A 23,199-nucleotide genomic window follows, 5' to 3' on the forward strand; every position below is an offset into this window, starting at 1 on the left:
AAATGTTTGTCTGTATACATGCAATGCTATTGGCTGACTGGAATGTATGTCTGTATACATGCAATGCTACTGGCTGACTGGAATGTTTGTCTGTATACATGTGATGCTACTGGCTGACTGGAATGTATGTCTGTATACATGTAATGCTACCGGCTGACTGGAATGTATGTCTGTATACATGTAATGCTACTGGCTGACTGGAATGTATGTCTGTATACATGCAATGCTACTGGCTGACTGGAATGTATGTCTGTATACATGCAATGCTACTGGCTGACTGGAATGTATGTCTTTATATTGAATTATGCTCATTATCTTCTTTTGCTCAAAACAATACTCTGTATCTGTGCCTTATTGTACTATCTGCAATGACTTCATTTAATGCAGATTTTTCAAAATACTCTGATGACTTTTCTACAGAATGTATATTTTTTTACAAAATGCTTTATTCACTAGACTATGTATACACTTGTACACTATTCACTAGACTATGTAAGCAGTTGTAAATGTTTTTTTTTGTACAGTATATGTACATCTTTATCTAATACATATAATTTGGAGCATTTCTCCCCAGGCATCTGCTGAAATGGAGACTCTGTGCTCAGTCAGACTTTCCTGGTCAACAAATTCAATAAATAAATAAATAAATATCTTATTTTGATTGTCAGTAAAACTGCAACTGTCTAATTGGCCCAGACCATGGTTAAAAATGGCCTGTGGGCAAGCCCACCAATTCGGTCAAGAAAGAAAGGAAGAAAGAACAGCATGGAATGAATTGTATGAAATGCAACTAAAAAGGAAAATGTCTTTTATATCATATTGACAAACTCAGGAGATTTCAAGTCTCACTCACATTTATATCCTCTGTAATAATAAAATTAAGCTATAAATAAATCAAACTTAGAATTGTCAATGAAACTATAATTCAACAAATTCTGTACTTATGCATAAAACCAGAGATGGATACTCTTCGCAGTAAGTGAAATAAATCTGTTGGAGAGAATATCAACATGCTTATTTATTTGTATTTATTTAGTTACTTGATAGCCAGCATATGACATAATCTTAAAGGGATCCATTTCAAATGCAGCCTGTGGTTACATGTAGGTTTACAGGCTATTAATAGGCAAGTAGTCTAGGTGACCATAGAGAAACCTAGCCAAGGTACCCCAGAAATCTTGTAAACAATTAGCTGCCCTGATCAAGGACAGCCATAGTGAATACTCCATGATTGAATCTGTTAATAACCATCCAGTCTTTGAAGCTGGTTGGAAAGGTGGGCACTGTTGATATAGTCTACAGCTGGAGATATATCAACAAGTCTTAAATATGTTATGATTAAGACTGATATCACTGAAGTGTTTTGTAACATATTATTGGTTTACTGATGGTGAAAGAGGTTTTCTTTGACAATGTTTTTAAAGCACAGAAAGGTAAGCCATCTTCACCATGCCAAACCTTGTATGAGATAAAGTAAAATGATAGGCCTTCTAATCTCTACACATAGCTCTTGGAATCTTTGAGGATTCTCAGTTTGGGTAAAATATTTGAAGAAATACAGGCTGAAGGGTGCATTATATTCTATTATGGACCTAATACGGAAAGAATGGAGGGGAATTATGACTTCCATAAATCTACAGGATATTACATTGGTAATTAGTTGAGTGAGCCAGAATGATGTCCTAGTTGTTATTGACATATGGTGGCCAAAAGATAATTCATTTTGACAGATGTGCTTAGAGCTCTACATCTCTAATGACTGTGTCAATTTTAAGTGGGGGAAGGTAAAATTTATATGGCAAGGATTTGGACGGCTGTGTTTTCCAAAAGACAGCTCACTGCATTTTAGGTATTTTTGTATTTACTGTATTTGTTTACTGGGATAGTCCAATTGCACAGAAAGCTACCCCATTATAGTGGAGGCACGGGGAGAATAGCTCAAGAAAAATTCCAACATTAAAATAAAGAAAATAGTAAACAAAGGTATACAAGTAATCAACAAATATACAAAATGTAAAAGCTCTGGAAAAAAAACATTACATAAAGAACATAGTAAACAGAGGAATACAAGTAATCAACAAATATACAACATTTACGCAAAGTACCATTAATTAATGACCTTAAACCAGTTTCTCAAACAGCAGGTAAATGCAAAGTAAACCCTTCAAAGAGAATTTGGGTGTCATCAGGAATAGTTATCTATAAACTACATTATTTAGCAGACTTGGTTATCCATAATCCTTTGATAATCTACCTTAACACCAGAGACATAGAAATCAGAAAGGAAGGGATGTAGGACTAATCCCTATACTAAAATTACTTTATATTGAAAAGGCACCATCAACCCTCACTCTGTGAGTTCTATTGTGACCCAGTTAGCTATCCATTGGATAATATATTTTGTGCATGTCAGGCTAGTTCAGTATTAATGTTTGTGCATTAAGGCACTTCCAGGCCAGACAACTCATTGCTAATGGTTTTATAGTTTTTCCCTGCCATCCACTCTGTTAGATTGTTATTCCTAAACCCAGTGTATTTGTTGTTGCCTGCCAGTTATGATAATTTGACAAGATAATTCTGTCTCCGTTGGTTATCTGTTGACAGTAAGCACATATGTATCATTTTGCAAAGTCTCTCGCCTTAAACTATTCGCCTGGCTATAATTCATTCTTTCTCTTCAATTTCTTCCTTCATCCTCTTATCACTCCCTAAATGGACAAAATTGTACTGGAATAACTGTGGAGGAAATAAGCTGCTTGGGCCTCAGAAGTCATGCGATACTACCTTTTGTTACAATTATGGCTGGGACAAAAATCCTAAGTAAAGAAATTCAGTCATTGTTTTCTTTCAGTGAAGGCATAAGTTGTGTCTAAGGGTTAATTATCAAAATAGTTCCAGATAAACTGAGAAGATACATGCCTGCAAAGTATCATATTTCAGAATAGTGTCTGTTTCCATGTCAAAAGGAAAAAAAAAGATGGTCACCTACTGTGTATCCTTCTAATGTTAGCTTGTGATGAATGTGAATGAATAAATGAGCTCAGTTATATATTTCAAGTTGTTGCTGTCATAAATAATAAAGCTTGACTCCTCACCTCCACCTCCAAAAACAGATATTTTCTAGGTATCCCTTAGGCAATCAGAATATAGTAAAATTATTTTAACTCATTGATCTTGGCTGTATATTCACAATATGCCGCCTTACACCTACCCCCTGTATATACTTCTGATGTGTGATTGTGAAAAAAGTAAAAAAAAAAAAAGATCACAGTGATATATCCCAGCTTGTTACTAATAGACAGTAGACTGCCACTATACAAGCTATAATGATCCTCTGTTCATAACTCTAAGGTTTATGTAAAAAGTTAGAGAAATAATAATCACATGTCACAGCCCCACACAGGATATAGTGACCTTTTTTACATACCTCAGAGGTTTAACTATAAGAAAAATTAGAGAAATAAAGAAATAGCAACCACACTTCCTAATGCCAAAAAAGTTATAGTGACCTTCTTTGTACACCTCTTTGGTTTGATTGTGAGTAGAACTTGAAACAATAATCTCACTGTTTCTAGCTCTCCACCACCCCCAATCATAAACTATGGCAACCTTCTGTGTACACCCCTGAGCATGATCAGTTGTAAAATAGGTGATTATGGAACAGACGCCTGGGTCAAAATCCACTTCTGTAACCTGATGTCTGGAGGCTGCCAGGGTCTAGATGTTCTATAATACATTTTGTCTTATTTTTGAAAGATAATCCCAGGAATTCAATAAACTACATGTAAGCTTCACAAGAAGCCTACACAGAGTTTACATGTTAATGCGATGAACGGTAGCACTAATTGCACATTCAGCCAGCTCAGTTTCGTAGCCAGTAACAGTGCTGCAACTGGGAAACCATGCAGAGTATGACAGACACAGAAACAACAAACACTCAAGTTTGTTTGCAAGCAAGCCTGCTTGAGAAGATTGCATGGATAGCATGGACAGTCACAATGACTACCAGGAATTAAGTACTGCAATAACAGCAGTATTAACACAGTAAAGAAAAGTGTACTGAGTGCGATGTACACTACAACAAGTATCTGCAGATGGAAATAATGGATGGGGGAACAGCAAGGGGAAATACAATGAAACATACACTTGAAAGGGAAAGTATCTGATGAAATGGGCACAGACATGAATGATAGAAATGACAAAAGGTGAAGAGGGCATGGTAAATAAATCAATGTCCTCAAGATAGGGTATATCAATGTATGAACACTTCCAAGACAAGGGAGTAACATTAAATAAGCACATATGTAGATAGCACAGTACGTACTGCTATTTGCACATCCTGTGTGAGTGTATTATATCATCACTTATGATAGTATATATGTGATGATCACAAAAGGTTACATCAATGGAGATGAATGACTGTAATATAAACATCAATGACATGTTTACTGGAGAGGACATTTAGCAAGGATGATATATACATTAGGGGGTATGCGCATAGTGTGAAGATCTGCAAAATGACTTGCTAGAATACGGCTGACATATCAGCATACCTCTCAACCAATTGTGGACACGTAGCAATAGATTCATGGAAAAATGTAGACAGAAACAGGCATGATCATAGGATCATAGGCGGTTACTGGTGTATCGACCTGGAGGTCATTTCAAGCCTAGCCGTTTCATCCCAATGTAATATCATACATACTCTAGTCAATACCCAGGACTGTATTTAGTAAGGACTGTCCATATCTAGTAGGGTTGTGGGCACTATCCCTGGTAACAAGTTATGGTGTCCCATCCACTTGTCCAGGTTTCTTTTGAACAATGTCATTGAGATGCTCTGCTTCACATGAATTGGCAGCCTATTCCAAAGACATGACAGTCACTGTGAGACAAATCTGTCCCCTCAAGCACATCATAGTCAAGTTGCAGGCCATATTTAGGCCTCTGGAATGGGTAACTCTAGTCCCGTTTGATTTACGGACATGCAGCAAATTCATTATGTTTGGGTCAGAGATTGCTGTGTAATCCAGGCATATGTCTCCCCTAAGAAGTTTATATGATACAGAGTACAGTGACAGGGACTTTAGTCGTCTGAGTAAGGCACATGCTGGAGTCCCTTGATCTTCTTTCTTAGAAACATCTGAGGTCTCTCCAGTTGCTGCAGGTGCTTTGCACAGTACATGCCAAAAGTGGTGTTATACTCAGTTAAGGGCCTGATTAGTGATGAGTATAGAGGGGTTAAAACTGCCTTTGATCAAGAGGTGATTCCTTTGCTAATCAAGTGTGCTAAGTAGAAGACATTCCTTGCTACAGTAGACACATGGTGGTCAAAGTTAAAGTCACAGTCTACTTGTGATCCCAGATCCCTTACCACTTCATTGGTACATAGGGTATTGTTGTTAATTTGATAGTGGGAAGGGACATTGTTTTTACCAATGGAAATGATGATGCATTTCTTAGCATTCAGTGTGAGACACTGACTAAGACACAAGTCACTCGTCTGCGTATGACCCTCCTGAAGTATATTGACATAATTTGGGGATTCAATAATTGCACCCAGTTTGGAGTCATCTGCAAATAGGTCAGCCACAGCCCCTTAGTTTTGGACTGAACTTATGAGAAGTATATACAAACTCCGCTGGTGACATGTCTGCTGGTTGATGTGGAGTCACCAACTTTGATAGTATGTGACTGGTTTGTGAGCCAGTTGGCAACTCATCTTACAACAAAAGAGTTTAGATTCAGTTTGCTAAGTTTAGCAATAATACCTGAGTGTGGGATTGTGTCGAAAGTCTTTGTCAAGTCGAGGTGTGCTGTGTGCACAGATTTGCCCTCGTCAGTAGCCCTGGTCACATTTTCATAGAAATCCACCAGGTTTAATATGCAGGATCTGCCCTTGATGAAGCCGAATTGGATTGGATCCAGTGTTTGGAAGTCACCTATTTATTTATGAGGTCCATGATAATACATTCCATGGCATTACAGATGCGGCTGGTCAGAGTTATGGGTCTATAATTTCCGGGGTCTGTTACTAAGCCACCTTTGTGGAGGGGAATAACTGTTGCTGTTTTCTTTTCTGCAGGTTATGCTGAATAGGATACTTAATGGTGACGCTAGTTCATGTTTTAGTTTATTTAGAAGACAGCCTGGGATGCTGTCTGGTCCCACCCCACTGAGGCTGTTTTTTTTTTTTACTTAGACAAGGCTTTAATGACCAGCTCATCAGATATATAGGGTGGGGGGGTTGAGGGCAGGTTTGTGATAAGTTTGGAGGAGATGGGGGAATGAAAATTTTGCCTAATCTGTCCACTATCAGGTTTGCAATCTCTATGGGATCAGTGTGTGTGATGCCATTAGTCACTAGTTTGGCACATGGTTGGGTCCTACCTTTTAGGCTACTTGTGTAGCTGTAAAAGGCCTTATGGTAATCCTTGGATGTGATTGCTTGTTTTTTCTTAAAGTTACCCTTACAGGATTTGACATATTGTCTTATTTGCCTGTTGAGGCTGAGGAGGTTGCTTTTCCTTCATTGGGGCCTCACCTTAGTTGTTTTAGACAGCAACTTTTTTGCATTTGTTGTAAAGTTTGTTAATACTGGATGTCCACCAGACTGGCTTGTTTTTACTTGGGGCTCTGGCTTTGATTCTCTCTGTAACAGGTGATTCTATACTCTTATACAAGTGATTGTACAGGGCTTCAGTGTAAGCTTTGGTGTAGTTACCACTTCCAGCTGGGGGTGGGACTTGGAATGCATTTATACCTTATCCTAGGATGGTATAGTTTGCCTTGATGATGTTTTTTAGTCTGACTTTACCCTTTATGGCTTGCAGAGGATCATGGATGGGCTGTACTTCACAATGTGTGTATGCATCTTTGAGATGATGACATCTGCAGAATGGATTTTATGTGGCAGAGGGAAAAGAGGGATGCTTGATTCAGGAGTCTATGCAAAAGGTCCACTTGAGTGTGAGTCAAATGAAAATGGATTCAAAACATCATACGATGACCATAATACAACACCAACCACGCATACACCAGTTGACTGAAGTCAGCATTGAACATCACACCCATATATGTATAAAAGCTGCATTGCATACAATGTAAGACTAGCACCATCACAGATGTCTGACTGCAATAATGTCAGAGTGCACTTTATAGAGGATGACATCATCAGTGTATGCAGAGAAGATATTGGCAAGAGTGTCTCACACAGCTGTGGACTCATATCCTTAATGTAAATTTGACTCCAGACTAATAGTTGAATGAACACACACAAACATTCAAATTAACTGCTGTGAGATTAGAACTCCTACCTAACTAGTTACACAACCTGCAGAACACAGTACGTAATGCTAGCACCATCACACAGGTCTGCCTTTAATGATGTCAAAGTGCACTTTAAAGAGGATGACATCATCAGTGTATGCAGAGAAGAGGATGATGGCAAGAGTGTCTGAAACAGCTGTGGACTCGCATCCTGGTGTCAAATTGTCTGCAGACTAATAGTTGAACACACAAAAACACAAATTAATTTGTGTAAGAGTAGAACCCCTACCTATCTAGTTACATAAGCTGCAACACACAGTACTTAATGCTAGCGGCACCACCCAAGTCTGTCTTTACCAGTGTCACAGTGCACTCTATAGGGCAAGGGGTGGCATAATAGTTAAGGTCTTTATCACACAGGTACAAGGTACAGGGGTTGATTCTAATCTCTGGTTATTGGCTATGCTTGTAATAGCCTCCAGACTAATAGCTTATTATTTATATACTTGAATTGGCATAATGGTTATGGTTGTACCTCACAAATACAAAGTAGAAGGTTTGATTCTGACCTCTGGTTACTGACTAGACTTGTAATAGTCTATCCACTGTTTAGAATTGTGCCATGGAGCTTGCATTAAATCCTGAGTTCTCTAGTTCATGTCCTTAGGTAGGCAGAAGTTCTAATCTTGATGCAGCCAACTGCTGTTGTTGTGCCTGTCTAGTTGGAAGAGTGCAATTGTGCCTCTTGCAGTCATTATTACAATCCCATGGAGTTCCAATATCTTAAAAGAGCTTATTGTAAATGGAGCCACCTATGCTGAGCCAGAAGATATAGCAAACCTACTGGTCAAAAATTTAAACTCCAACTTTACCCTTCTCTCCCTCTCAACCTTCTCTCAGGAAATGCCATCAAATATAACTCCCCCTGCTATCACTAGGTCATAAATGCTATCTCTAAGGCCAAGAACACTGCATTAATGGGCCCAGACAATATCTCTGGATGCCTTCCAAATAGCATGAAACATGATCTATCTGGCGCTCTGGAATTGTTATTTAACTGTAGCATCCAAACAGATTTCATACCTCATGAATGGAGAACAGCAACAGTCATCCCTCTGCACAAAGGTTGGCCATTCACAGACCCTGGAAACTACAGACCTATAAGTCTCACTAGTCTTAGATGCAAAGCCATGGAAAGAATTATCAGATAAATGATCAGTAATGATATAGTAAACCTCCAGACACTGAACACAACCTAGTTTTGTTTTATCAAGGGCAGATCATAACTTAGCCTGGTAGACTTCTATGAGAAGGTCAACAAACAAATGGATGAGGGCAAAATGGCTCACATTGCTTACCTTGACCTGGCCAGAGCATTTGACACAATACCCCACTTGGGCATTGTTGACAAACTCAGGAGGTTAGGTACAAACCTGTATGTCAACTGGTGGATAGCCAACTGGCTCACAGACAAGACCCAGGAAGTTAGAATCGGGGAGTCCACCTCTACAAAGAAGTCAGTCACAAGTGGAATCCCTCAGGGATCGGTTCTTGGACAGCTTCTTTTTGGCATTTACTTCTCTGAAGTCAAGGCCAATGTCAATAGTCTCTGGCTGATTACATTTGCAGATGATTTCAAATTATGAGCTGTCATTGAATCCCTCACTGACACAAATGATGTGCATGAAATGCTGACACAGATAAACAACTGGTGTCAGAGCCATAGACTAAAACTAAATGCCAAGAAATGCATAATAGTATCCTTCAGGAAGTCATCCACCCCTGGTAACTATCATATTGACAACACACCCCTTAGAGTTGTCCCAGTAGTCAGGGACATAGGGATGAACATAGACAGTAATCTTGCCTTTGTCTACACTAGTGAGAAAATCATCCTATGTTGCACAACTTATAAATAAAGGAATGGCATATAGGACCAAGGAAGCCATTGATCCACTGTATTCAGCATTTATCAGGCATAGCATTGAGTACAATGCTTCCTTTGGTATGTACCTAACCAGGCATATCAAACAAATGGAATGTTCACAGAGGTTCCTCACTAAAAGAATACAGTGTGTAAGTAAAATGTCCTATGCAGATTGCCTCAAGGCCCTATCCCTGTAGTCTGTCTCTTACAGGCTGCTGAGGGGAGATCTATGCTTGGCATACCTTGTATTGTCAGACCCCACTCTGATGGACCTTCTGCATATCCACAAAGCAAACAGTACCAGCATTACCTGTTCTAAAGACTTTAACCTTGCCTGTGAAATACATAGGACCTGCTGGAGAGACAAGTATGTATCCCAGAGACTATACTGTCTCTGGAACAGGCTCCCCATCCATGTGAAGCAGAGTTCCTACCTAACCCATTTAATTGTGATTTGGACAATTGGATGGGGATCAGGAAATTCATCCCTAACTTGTCACTTATGTTCCTAATGGGCACAAGCAACCTGTAGATGGTTCATCTCCCAGGCCCCTGCTTGTAAATGGTTCATCTCCCAAGCCCCTGCTTCCACTTATCAAGGATACCAGAACTTGTCAGAAATTTGGTATGCATGGCTAGGCTTAAATAGGGCCTTGTTATTGTTACCCTAGCAAACACATATGAACCCATGAGGATGATATCATCAGTGTATGCAGAGAAAAGGATGTTTGCAAGAGTGTCTGACATAGCTGTGGGCTCACATTGTCTCCAGACTAATAGCTGAATGAACACATGCACTCAAGTTGACTGCTGTGAGATTAGAACCCCTACCTATCTAATTATACAATCTAGAAACAAAGTACTTAACACTCATACCACTGCAGAAGTCTGTTTTTAACACTAGCAGAGTTCACTTTATAGAGGATGACATTATCAGTGTATGCTGAGAAGAGAATGTTGGGAGGCTATATTAAATTGCTATGAAGTCATGTATGAATGTAAAGTATCATCTGAATACTACTTGAGTAAGAATGGCAGGAAATGGACTCATGCTGTTCTGACTACACACACACACACACACACACACACACACACACACACACACACACACACACAGACACATATCCAAGTTAACTACTATAAAATATAACCCTTACATATCTAATTACACAGTCTAGAGAACATGGTAATTAATTATTGCACCACTACAGAAATCTGACTTTAATATTGTCAGAGTGCAATTTATAGTGGAGGATATCATTGTAGTGTCACAGGCAATATATACTGTTATGAGACGTGTTTGCAAAGCTAGGTCTTGTGATATGACTGTGTGAGTGGAGTTTGAAAAAGGACATATAAATACATCCTGGTAACCTAGATGAAATAAGCTGTCATGAATGCATATTGCAGAAGTGAGACAGACATGTACTTGTTTCTCAGGATGTTGTGTAGATGAAACACCCACACACACTTTGGAAACAGCAGTTGTGCAATGTCTACATTAATACAAGTTACTGATAATATTAATAGGATATGATCATGGATGACCAATGTCCACTGTCACTTTACATCCATACCAAATGTAACAGTGCAGTTATGCTCTGTAAATCTACAATGGGCTAAGTCCTGATATATTCTTTGGAGGTGCATTGCTGCAGGGCACACATGAATATCAGAAAGTATGTGTCCAGTGAAGCACACATGTCACTGCTTTTCTCTTGTGTTTATGAATGCACTAGCATGTATTGGAGGATTACAGCCCAGTAACCAGATTTACACATGCTGAATACCTCTTTAAATAGCACATTGCTGACATAGCATATCGCTGAAAAGTTGATATGAACAAAATGTCAAAGTATTAGAGCATGCATGATTTGAATTTCAGGAATTCAGCTTGGACTTGTGAAGTAGCAGTGCCCACTGGTGCCCATTGCCAAACTGTACGCAAATAGGGACATGTAGTAATTGACCTGATTGGGGTTAGCTGCAAAAACATCTATTTGTCAATAATATTTATGTGTCAGGCTTGCAAGATATGTTATTTGAAAATTGCTGGCAGATAATATGATGTGCATGCTGTACTTTATGTTAGAAATGCTGGGGCTACAATTTTATTACATAAATAACTGTTGCCTGTGCCTTCTCTGTTTCCACAATGCTAAACACAGAGCAAATGCAGGGGGCTGCTTAAGTAAAACAGTGAAAAATTAATTTACTATGCCTTCTTTTGCACAAAAAGGCTCAGTGGTGATGCAAGGCCATTAACACTCTGGAAAATTCTGAGTGTGGAAAATACATGTCCTACCCAGCCTTTTCTGTGGCACAGTGTGTGAGAGCAGTGAGTTCCTCATCAGAGCACAGATGAGCCAGGGTTCAAATTCAGATGATTCTCCTTTTTTTCTAACAAATGGTGTCAGGATGTCATGAACTAAATAAATGTGATTAGGACTGCAAATATGACTATCAATGACTACACTAAAGTATGTGTCTCCCCCAAATTGTATCAGTAATGCCTACCTCAATACACTTGTACAACTAGGAGCTGTTTGCAGGCCTCACTGTAAATCACAGAGTGTGTTTACATCTTTCCAAAAATGACAAAGGGTGATACATATTTTGAAATAATTATTATGACTCAGCAGATATGGCTAACTATTTGTGCAGGGCCTGATATCCCAAAAAGTGTGTGCAGTATGCTTCTTCACAGTAAGGATAGTTTCCGTATCATATTAGATGAACATTTCATCCCTCATCACCCTTATATGATGCAGGGGGAATCCTACACCAGACTTTGAAACCTTGAAACTACAGGAGCACTATCAACTATTGAATCAAGGTAACATGTTTGTATTATCCATCAGCAGAGTCATGCCAGTATAAAGACACTCTGAGATGACTTGTATATTCATCAGCCTAATAGATACACAAACACATAAAGAGAAGTGGGAGTGAAGGGGTGCATACAAGGAGGTATGGACATACACATTATGTTTTTTATCCAATGCAAGCAGTTGTACATGTAGGTGACAGTGATGTTAGGCTTCTCAGATGCCCTAGGGCAACTTCCACAGCAGCAGTGGCCACAATTTGAAAACCGAATTACATTCCTAATTTGCATTTTTGACTATTTAGCGATGTTAACAATCATCCAATAATCAATGACATAACTGCATTCTTCAGCATAGGAATGTTGCTAGCTTTGAACCAGGTCTCAATTACTGCATAGATATCGATGTTCTCCATTTTAGGAGTGCATCGAGAGAGTGCATTTTGAGGTTAAGACTTCTAGCATTAAGTAGCATTACCTTCAGATTTTGCATGCTTGTACCTGTTACGGTGGTGGTTTTGTCCTTTGAACTTTGCCTAAAAAAGGCACTATAGGGTGGCATGAGCCTTAGCCAGTAACTGAATCCCAAGGGCGATAGGTGCAGACCATCTCTGGCAAAGCATCATGGTCTGTCGATCATGTCATCCCAGGAAGACAGATACTGGATCCCCTTTGAATGACACCAGAAGCTTAGCTAATTGTTGAAGTCAATCATTTTATCCTTATACTGTGGTATCATTCTGGGTGAAGGAAGGATGTTACTCAGGGCTAGGGTCATACCTGCCTGGGCCACATGATCTGAGAGATCTTCCATGTCTCTTTTCATGTAGTCCAGGGAGGTACGTCTCAAGTCATTCACTCCAACATGGACAAGACACAGTCACATTTGTACTTGTTGTGGAGTGACTTGAGTGCATATATTATGTGACAGATCCTGGCACCTGACAGGCAGCTGACTGTAATTTTCTCCTTGTTGCATCTAGTAAAACACCATGAAGGGACATCTGCACTATCAAATCCTAATGGGTATGCAACCCAAAGAAAAGTTCTTTATGGCTGATGACATGTGTGGGAGCTCACTGTGACAAATGAGATACACTTGAATAAACCATCCTTCGCTGACATACGTATCAGTCATACAGATAACACTTACAAACAACACATTGATATGAGTGGATTCCCTACTCACAGCTCTGTATTGCATGTATCTGCTGCATATAATAGCAACGGATATTACCTGAAGCATATGTAATTGATGTGTGAATTAAGAAGTGATCCATTAGAATGAATGGTACAGCAGAATGTGGGACTGATGGCACTGCATCAACTATGCCCATGTGCACAGAAAGTACAGCAGTGCAAAGTCTAGTGTCATTGAATGAGGAAGCTGTCACTGTGATATTGTACACGTACCAATCAATACATGGATCACCTCCCCATAAGTGCATGTCAACACATAGCACATGTGCCATATGATCACTGTCCCAGTGACATTGCCAGTGAAAATGTTATACTGCCATGAAATCCTGATATACATCCATAAGTGTTCATGCAAACTATCAAGTGGTAATATTGATGTGATATAGTGGCCCATCCATTGTGCAGTACAGTCAGACTACAGCTGTACTAAAGCTACAATTGGATTTCAGTCAGTACATCACCTCCAAATATAATGTTTGGTCTGAATCACATGTAACACAATGGTACTGTTAACACAGTCAAACAACTCTATCTATTTCACTTCATTACATCAGTTGTACATCACATGCCTATATCTTTATCAGTGGAAATGTATGCATAAGGAACCTACCATAGGAGGATACTAAATGTGGACACATGATCAATGAGATAGATGTGGTTCATGCAGAACAGTTAATGACACAAATGTTGATAGTCACACAATGATGTTTGGAAACACCTGCATAATCCTTGTAAATAACAGCACAATACTGCATACAATGAATTTCCCAAGGCTCGTAGTGAATCCCAGCATACCATATTTTTTTATATAACAACATTACAGCATGTGAATAAACCCAGGCTTATGTCTCCATGTAATCAGTATCGCATTATATCGCTGTACGTCAGAGAACATTTCCAGATACTAGGTATACACATGCACACTTGTGCCATACAGCATCTGCCACAGTCCTCAGTTGGCATATTACTACAGCTATTATGGAAGGAAAGTGTAACCAAATGGCACCATCAATATAGTAGTTCAATTCACAGACTGGAATACACTGTTGTAAGGATACAGTACATCCATACCTCAACATAGCACGTGGATGACAACATCGACATGTGTAATGTTAAATGGGTCAAAGTATATTACTAGGTTGCTGGCCAAGAGCACATAAAATCCTAGTCATTATTATACCATTTAAACACAAATCACTGTATGTATGTGGTAGAAGAAAGTAGGGATATGTGTGGATGTGTTTGATTTAATATGGACTGCTTCTGTACATGTGTGACATGTGCATGACTACATGTTAGAATCAGTAATCCCACTTCCAATGGTTTGGTGATGGCTTGCAGAGGATCATGGATGGGCTGTACTTCACAATGTGTGTATGCATCTTTGAGATGATGACATCTGCAGAATGGATTTTATGTGGCAGAGGGAAAAGAGGGATGCTTGATTCAGGAGTCTATGCAAAAGGTCCACTTGAGTGTGAGTCAAATGAAAATGGATTCAAAACATCATACAATGACCATAATACAACACCAACCATGCATACACCAGTTGACTGAAGTCAGCATTGAACATCACACCCATATATGTATAACAGCTGCATTGCATACAATGTAAGACTAGCACCATCACAGATGTCTGACTGCAATAATGTCAGAGTGCACTTTATAGAGGATGTCATCATCAGTGTATGCAGAGAAGATATTGGCAAGAGTGTCTCACACAGCTGTGGACTCATATCCTGATGTAAATTTGACTCCAGACTAATAGTTGAATGAACACACACAAACATTCAAATTAACTGCTGTGAGATTAGAACTCCTACCTAACTAGTTACACAACCTGCAGAACACAGTACGTAATGCTAGCACCATCACACAGGTCTGCCTTTAATGATGTCAAAGTGCACTTTAAAGAGGATGACATCATCAGTGTATGCAGAGAAGAGGATGATGGCAAGAGTGTCTGAAACAGCTGTGGACTCACATCCTGGTGTAAAATTGTCTGCAGACTAATAGTTGAACACACAAAAACACAAATTAATTTGTGTAAGAGTAGAACCCCTACCTATCTAGTTACATAAGCTGCAACACACAGTACTTAATGCTAGCGGCACCACCCAAGTCTGTCTTTACCAGTGTCACAGTGCACTCTATAGGGCAAGGGGTGGCATAATAGTTAAGGTCTTTATCACACAGGTACAAGGTACAGGGGTTGATTCTAATCTCTGGTTATTGGCTATGCTTGTAATAGCCTCCAGACTAATAGCATATTATTTATATACTTGAATTGGCATAATGGTTATGGTTGTACCTCACAAATACAAAGTAGAAAGTTTGATTCTGACCTCTGGTTACTGACTAGACTTGTAATAGTCTATCCACTGTTTAGAATTGTGCCATGGAGCTTGCATTAAATGCTGAGTTCTCTAGTTCATGTCCTTAGGTAGGCAGAAGTTCTAATCTTGATGCAGCCAACTGCTGTTGTTGTGCCTGTCTAGTTGGAAGAGTGCAATTGTGCCTCTTGCAGTCATTATTACAATCCCATGGAGTTCCAATATCTTAAAAGAGCTTATTGTAAATGGAGCCACCTATGCTGAGCCAGAAGATATAGCAAACCTACTGGTCAAAAATTTAAACTCCAACTTTACCCTTCTCTCCCTCTCAACCTTCTCTCAGGAAATGCCATCAAATATAACCCCCCCCCTGCTATCACTAGGTCATAAATGCTATCTCTAAGGCCAAGAACACTGCATTAATGGGCCCAGACAATATCTGTGGATGCCTTCCAAATAGCATGAAACATGATCTAGCTGGCGCTCTGGAATTGTTATTTAACTGTAGCATCCAAACAGATTTCATACCTCATGAATGGAGAACAGCAACAGTCATCCCTCTGCACAAAGGTTGGCCATTCACAGACCCTGGAAACTACAGACCTATAAGTCTCACTAGTCTTAGATGCAAAGCCATGGAAAGAATTATCAGATAAATGATCAGTAATGATATAGTAAACCTCCAGACACTGAACCCAACCTAGTTTTATTTTATCAAGGGCAGATCATAACTTAGCCTGGTAGACTTCTATGAGAAGGTCAACAAACAAATGGATGAGGGCAAAATGGCTCACATTGCTTACCTTGACCTGGCCAGAGCATTTGACACAATACCCCATTTGGGCATTGTTGACAAACTCAGGAGGTTAGGTACAAACCTGTATGTCACCTGGTGGATAGCCAACTGGCTCACAGACAAGACCCAGGAAGTTAGAATCGGGGAGTCCACCTCTACAAAGAAGTCAGTCACAAGTGGAATCCCTCAGGGATCGGTCCTTGGACAGCTTCTTTTTGGCATTTACTTCTCTGAAGTCAAGGCCAATGTCAATAGTCTCTGGCTGATTACATTTGCAGATGATTGCAAATTATGAGCTGTCATTGAATCCCTCACTGACACAAATGATGTGCATGAAATGCTGACACAGATAAACAACTGGTGTCAGAGCCATAGACTAAAACTAAATGCCAAGAAATGCATAATAGTATCCTTCAGGAAATCATCCACCCCTGGTAACTATCATATTGACAACACACCCCTTAGAGTTGTCCCAGTAGTCAGGGACATAGGGATGAACATAGACCGTAATCTTGCCTTTGTCTACACTAGTGAGAAAATCATCCTATGTTGCACAACTTATAAATAAAGGAATGGCATATAGGACCAAGGAAGCCATTGATCCACTGTATGCAGCATTTATCAGACATAGCATTGAGTACAATGCTTCCTTTGGTATGTACCTAACCAGGCATATCAAACAAATAAAATGTTCACAGAGGTTCCTCACTAAAAGAACACAGTGTGTAAGTAAAATGTCCTATGCAGATTGCCTCAAGGCTCTATCCCTGTAGTCTGTCTCTTACAGGCTGCTGAGGGGAGATCTATGCTTGGCATACCTTGTATTGTCAGACCCCACTCTGATGGACCTTCTGCATATCCACAAAGCAAACAGTACCAGCATTACCTATTCTAAAGACTTTAACCTTGCCTGTGTAATACATAGGACCTGCTGGAGAGACAAGTATGTATCCCAGAGACTATACTGTCTCTGGAACAGGCTCCCCATCCATGTGAAGCAGAGTTCCTACCTAACCCATTTAATTGTGATTTGGACAATTGGATGGGGATCAGGAAATTCATCTCTAACTTGTCACTTATGATCCTAATGGACACAGGCAACCTGTAGATGGTTCATCTCCCAGGCCCCTGCTTGTAAATGGTTCATCTCCCAAGCCCCTGCTTCCACTTATCAAGGATACCAGAACTTGTCAGAAATTTGGTATGCATGGCTAGGCTTAAATAGGGCCTTGTCATTGTTACCCTAGCAAACACATATGAACCCATGAGGATGATATCATCAGTGTATGCAGAGAAAAGGATGTTTGCAAGAGTGTCTGACGTAGCTGTGGGCTCACATTGTCTCCAGACTAATAGCTGAATGAACACATACACTCAAGTTGACTGCTGTGAGATTAGAACCCCTACCTATCTAATTATACAATCTAGAAACAAAGTACTTAACACTCATACCACTGCAGAAGTCTGTTTTTAACACTAGCAGAGGATGACATTATCAGTGTATGCTGAGAAGAGGATGTTGGGAGGCTATATTAAATTGCTATGAAGTCATGTATGAATGTAAAGTATCATCTGAATACTACTTGAGTAAGAATGGCAGGAACTGGACTCATGCTGTTCTGACTACACACACACACACACACACACACACACACACACACACACACACTCACACACACACAGACACATATCCAAGTTAACTACTATAAAATATAACCCTTACATATCTAATTACACAGTCTAGAGAACATGGTAATTAATTATTGCACCACTACATAAATCTGACTTTAATATTGTCAGAGTGCAATTTATAGTGGAGGATATCATCGTAGTGTCACAGGCAATATATACTGTTATGAGACGTGTTTGCAAAGCTAGGTCTTGTGATATGACTGTGTGGGTGGAGTTTGAAAAAGGACATATAAATACATCCTGGTAACCTAGATGAAATAAGCTGTCATGAATGCATATTGCAGAAGTGAGACAGACATGTACTTGTTTCTCAGGATGTTGTGTAGATGAAACACCCACACACACTTTGGAAACAGCAGTTGTGCAATGTCTACATTAATACAAGTTACTGATAATATTAATAGGATATGATCATGGATGACCAATGTCCACTGTCACTTTACATCCATACCAAATGTAACAGTGCAGTTATGCTCTGTAAATCTACAATGGGCTAAGACCTGATATATTCTTTGGAGGTGCATTGCTGCAGGGCACACATGAATATCAGAAAGTATGTGTCCAGTGAAGCACACGTCACTGCTTTTCTCTTGTGTTTATGAATGCACTAGCATGTATTGGAGGATTACAGCCCAGTAACCAGATTTACACATGCTGAATACCTCTTTAAATAGTACATTGCTGACATAGCATATCGCTGAAAAGTTGATATGAACAAAATGTCAAAGTATTAGAGCATGCATGATTTGAATTTCAGGAATTCAGCTTGGACTTGTGAAGTAGCAGTGCCCACTGGTGCCCATTGCCAAACTGTACGCAAATAGGGACATGTAGTAATTGACCTGATTGGGGTTAGCTGCAAAAACATCTATTTGTCAATAATATTTATGTGTCAGGCTTGCAAGATATGTTATTTGAAAATTGCTGGTAGATAATATGATTTGCATGCTGTACTTTATGTTAGAAATGCTGGGGCTACAATTTTATTACATAAATAACTGTTGCCTGTGCCTTCTCTGTTTCCACAATGCTAAACACAGAGCAAATGCAGGGGGCTGCTTAAGTAAAACAGTGAAAAATTAATTTACTATGCCTTCTTTTGCACAAAAAGGCTTAGTGGTGATGCAAGGCCATTAACACTCTGGAAAATTCTGAGTGTGGAAAATACATGTCCTACCCAGCCTTTTCTGTGGCACAGTGTGTGAGAGCAGTGAGTTCCTCATCAGAGCACAGATGAGCCAGGGTTCAAATTCAGATGATTCTCCTTTTTTCTAACAAATGGTGTCAGGATGTCATGAACTAAATAAATGTGATTAGGACTGCAAATATGACTATCAATGACTACACTAAAGTATGTGTCTCCCCCAAATTGTATCAGTAATGCCTACCTCAATACACTTGTACAACTAGGAGCTGTTTGCAGGCCTCACTGTAAATCACAGAGTGTGTTTACATCTTTCCAAAAATGACAAAGGGTGGTACATATTTTGAAATAATTATTATGACTCAGCGGATATGGCTAACTATTTGTGCAGGGCCTGATATCCCAAAAAGTGTGTGCAGTATGCTTCTTCACAGTAAGGATAGTTTCCGTATCATATTAGATGAACATTTCATCCCTCATCACCCTTATATGATGCAGGGGGAATCCTACACCAGACTTTGAAACCTTGAAACTACAGGAGCACTATCAACTATTGAATCAAGGTAACATGTTTGTATTATCCATCAGCAGAGTCATGCCAGTATAAAGACACTCTGAGATGACTTGTATATTCATCAGCCTAATAGATACACAAACACATAAAGAGAAGTGGGAGTGAAGGGGTGCATACAAAGAGGTATGGACATACACATTATGTTTTTTATCCAATGCAAGTAGTTGTACATGTAGGTGACAGTGATGTTAGGCTTCTCAGATGCCCTAGGGCAACTTCCACAGCAGCAGTGGCCACAATTTGAAAACCGAATTACATTCCTAATTTGCATTTTTGACTATTTAGCAATGTTAACAATCATCCATTAATCAATGACATAACTGCATTCTTCAGCATAGGAATGTTGACAGAATGTTCATGTTTATCCAGACCTTTACATTTATGTTTGAGGTTTGGGGGGGGGGGGGCTGAAAACTACCAATCTTTTGTCCTAAATAAGAAGTGTGTTTCAATTGCTGTATTTTGAGAGAGTGTGATTATTTAATGGAAAACATAAAACATTTACTTATATGCTGTTGCTGGGTTTGTACAAACCTTGTTGTTCCTGTTGAAGCTGTTTTCTCAATATGATATTGTGTAGGATAGCACAGACTGTGATAATTTCAGTATAAGTACTCCCCATGTATCTAGGCACTGAAACCATGACTTCAGCAGCCTAAACACATACTCTATGATATTTCTTGTTAGAGCATGTGCCTCATTATAGCATTCTTCTGTGGGTGGGTGTGCATTTCTGATGGGTGTCATCAGCCATGGTTTGAGTGCATCCCCTGCATCCCCCAGTAAATGTCCTTGTGGACATCACCCCTGGAAAACCTCAGGTAGAGCTGTGAGTCGTGCCAGATATGAGAGTTGTGGTAACTGCTGGAGTTGCCAGCAGACACATTTAGGATGATTCCCTTAGCATTACACATAACCTGGCAGTTAATGGAGTGGAACCCATTTCTGTTGATGTAGACCATTCCCTGTTCCCTGGGGGGTGTTTGATCTCAATATGCATGTAGTCTATGGCACCTAAGATTTCATGAAAGGTCTAGCTCTGCCCTTGGCGGTAGGGGGAAATATATATAGTCACTGGCATGCTGTACCATAATATTCAGGAACTGGTGTAGGATCCTGGATGCTGATGCCTGTGACACCCCCAGCATTGTGCCATGTGGATCATTGAAAGGCTCCTGTAGCTAATATTCTAAGTGATACACATACTTTGATCTCCAAAGGTAATGGTTCCCCATGGTTTACCCTTGCACTCAGGTGAGAACAACAGATGTTGCAGAGTTCCTAAAGTGTGTCTCTATCTACCCTGTAGTGGTCTACTATTTCCATTTCTTGCAGACCATGAAAAATTAAATGGGGTCTAAATATCCTCCTACTCCTTGCCCAAGATCTATCAGCAGCAGCAGCATAGAGCTGAGCCTGTTGCACATACAAATGCAGAAGAGAAGGAGCATCCCCTAACATCCTTTCTTCCCTGTGTAGTTTCTGTGGCTGTATTCTAAAAGGTATTGAAGTACAGGGCAGATGGCTACATGGAATGTACAGAATTCCTTTACAGCTTGATGAATAACTCTGCTATCTTAGATTGGTTGATTAGCATATCATTCAGCTACTTATGCACTCATTAGAGTACCATGGTGTTTATCTTGTTTGCACTGCTCTACACTTTATATAGAGCTGTTTACTGAATACAAATCTGTGTACTATCTTGTGAGTGTACACCACAACCTCAGCAGATGACTCACTCACGTAGGATTTATTGAATCCAACACAAGATGTTTCATCTAGTTTGATTTTCAAAGCTAAACAGGGTCATGTCATGACCATAGTCCAGTGTACCACAATATGAGACTTTTGTCATTAGTCACATCCATAACAATGAAACACAAATGTCTATCATGCCCCACATTCCCATGAAAATCATAGCTGAGCTTAACATGAAACTGATGTGCACATCTGCGATCTGGCATACATTAATTAGCATCCCATCCACATGTGAGTTCTAGAAGTACAAATATGAGATCGAAGGTATAGTAGTACACATCAAAGTTCTTATTTAAAACAGAATTCAGTTTGAAATGGTACAAACATTGGCAAGTAGCACAATTATAATCAACACAATTGTTGCTAGTGAATGGCTCCTAATGCACACAAAACTTTCCCCATGTCACATGTCTACAACAGTATGCTTGACCTACTATAATTATCTGTAGTTATAGATGTCAGGGAGATTGCATCGATCAGCATTGTGAGCAGTACAATCAAAGCCATACAATGGCATGCGTAATACAGCTTACCAGCGAAGATCATGACATTACCTGATCATTTCCCTATTGGCCAGCATGAAGCATGGGAAGCATATGCAAAGCAAGCATATATAACACATCTTGACATTTGAATGGTATCGTGACCAACACTGCCTCATGTCACATTAGCATAACTGAAATTTGGCAAAATAAAAGCTTGTAAATGTCAAGATAACATTATTGCTGAGACCTGCACTAACTGTCCAGCTGAGTCTCTGACAGTATTTCATTATTTCCATTATTTTTCCCTTGCATGTGTTCCTGAGCACTTCTGTCTGTGTGTGAATGTAAATTGTAGCCTCTGCATGTAGAGTCATATCAACAGCCACCAAGTGATGTTAAAATGAAGGCAAAGTGAGATGACAATTTTGTGCAAGCTAGCCAAGCCATATGACAAACATCTGAGCCAGGCAGCATAGCAATTGGCTGACCTCACATAAATATAAGGAGTACAACAATAACAAATAGTTATAATTTTCAGTCATAAACACAGTTGTAGCCTGTGATACATGAGAATATAATATATGTTGCACAAACAGTATTGTATGTCTACAACTGTATGCATGACCTACCTACAATTATTAGCAATCAATAGCCTGCAAAATGCAAACATCCTAATGATGCTTGATGTGTATGATATGTTGCAAAGCAATGCCTATCTGCACAAGTAGCCACAAATAAAGAATGCAAGTATATTATAACAAAAACACCCAAGGTTTTCTAAGCAGGTGTAATACCAATGATGAACTGAAGGGCATGCCACACAATCTGAAAATGGTAGTATAAACACTGGCACAGCAAACACTCATTCAGTTTATGACTAAGGAAGCTATGCACAACAGACCAGTCACTGGAAAACATATCCACACACAAAAAAATGCATACACTATCAGCAACAATCAAAGAACAACATACTTATATGCAAAAATATCCATCTCAACATATGTGTGACAGATACACAAACTCAGCTGTCTTTTAGGTTGTGGCCTACATTTCCAAAATAATCTTCAGAAGACATGGCTTGCTGCTAAATAATATTTAAACATATTTGTAGTCTAATCATACTTGTAAGCACAGATGTAATGTGATTATTGCACTTACCTTACTGATGCATGATGGGTATTCTGGCATTTT

This window comes from Protopterus annectens, chromosome 12.part0 (assembly GCF_019279795.1).
Source record: "Protopterus annectens isolate FY-2018-M chromosome 12.part0, PAN1.0, whole genome shotgun sequence".
In the NCBI taxonomy this organism is placed as follows: Eukaryota; Metazoa; Chordata; order Ceratodontiformes; family Protopteridae; genus Protopterus; species Protopterus annectens.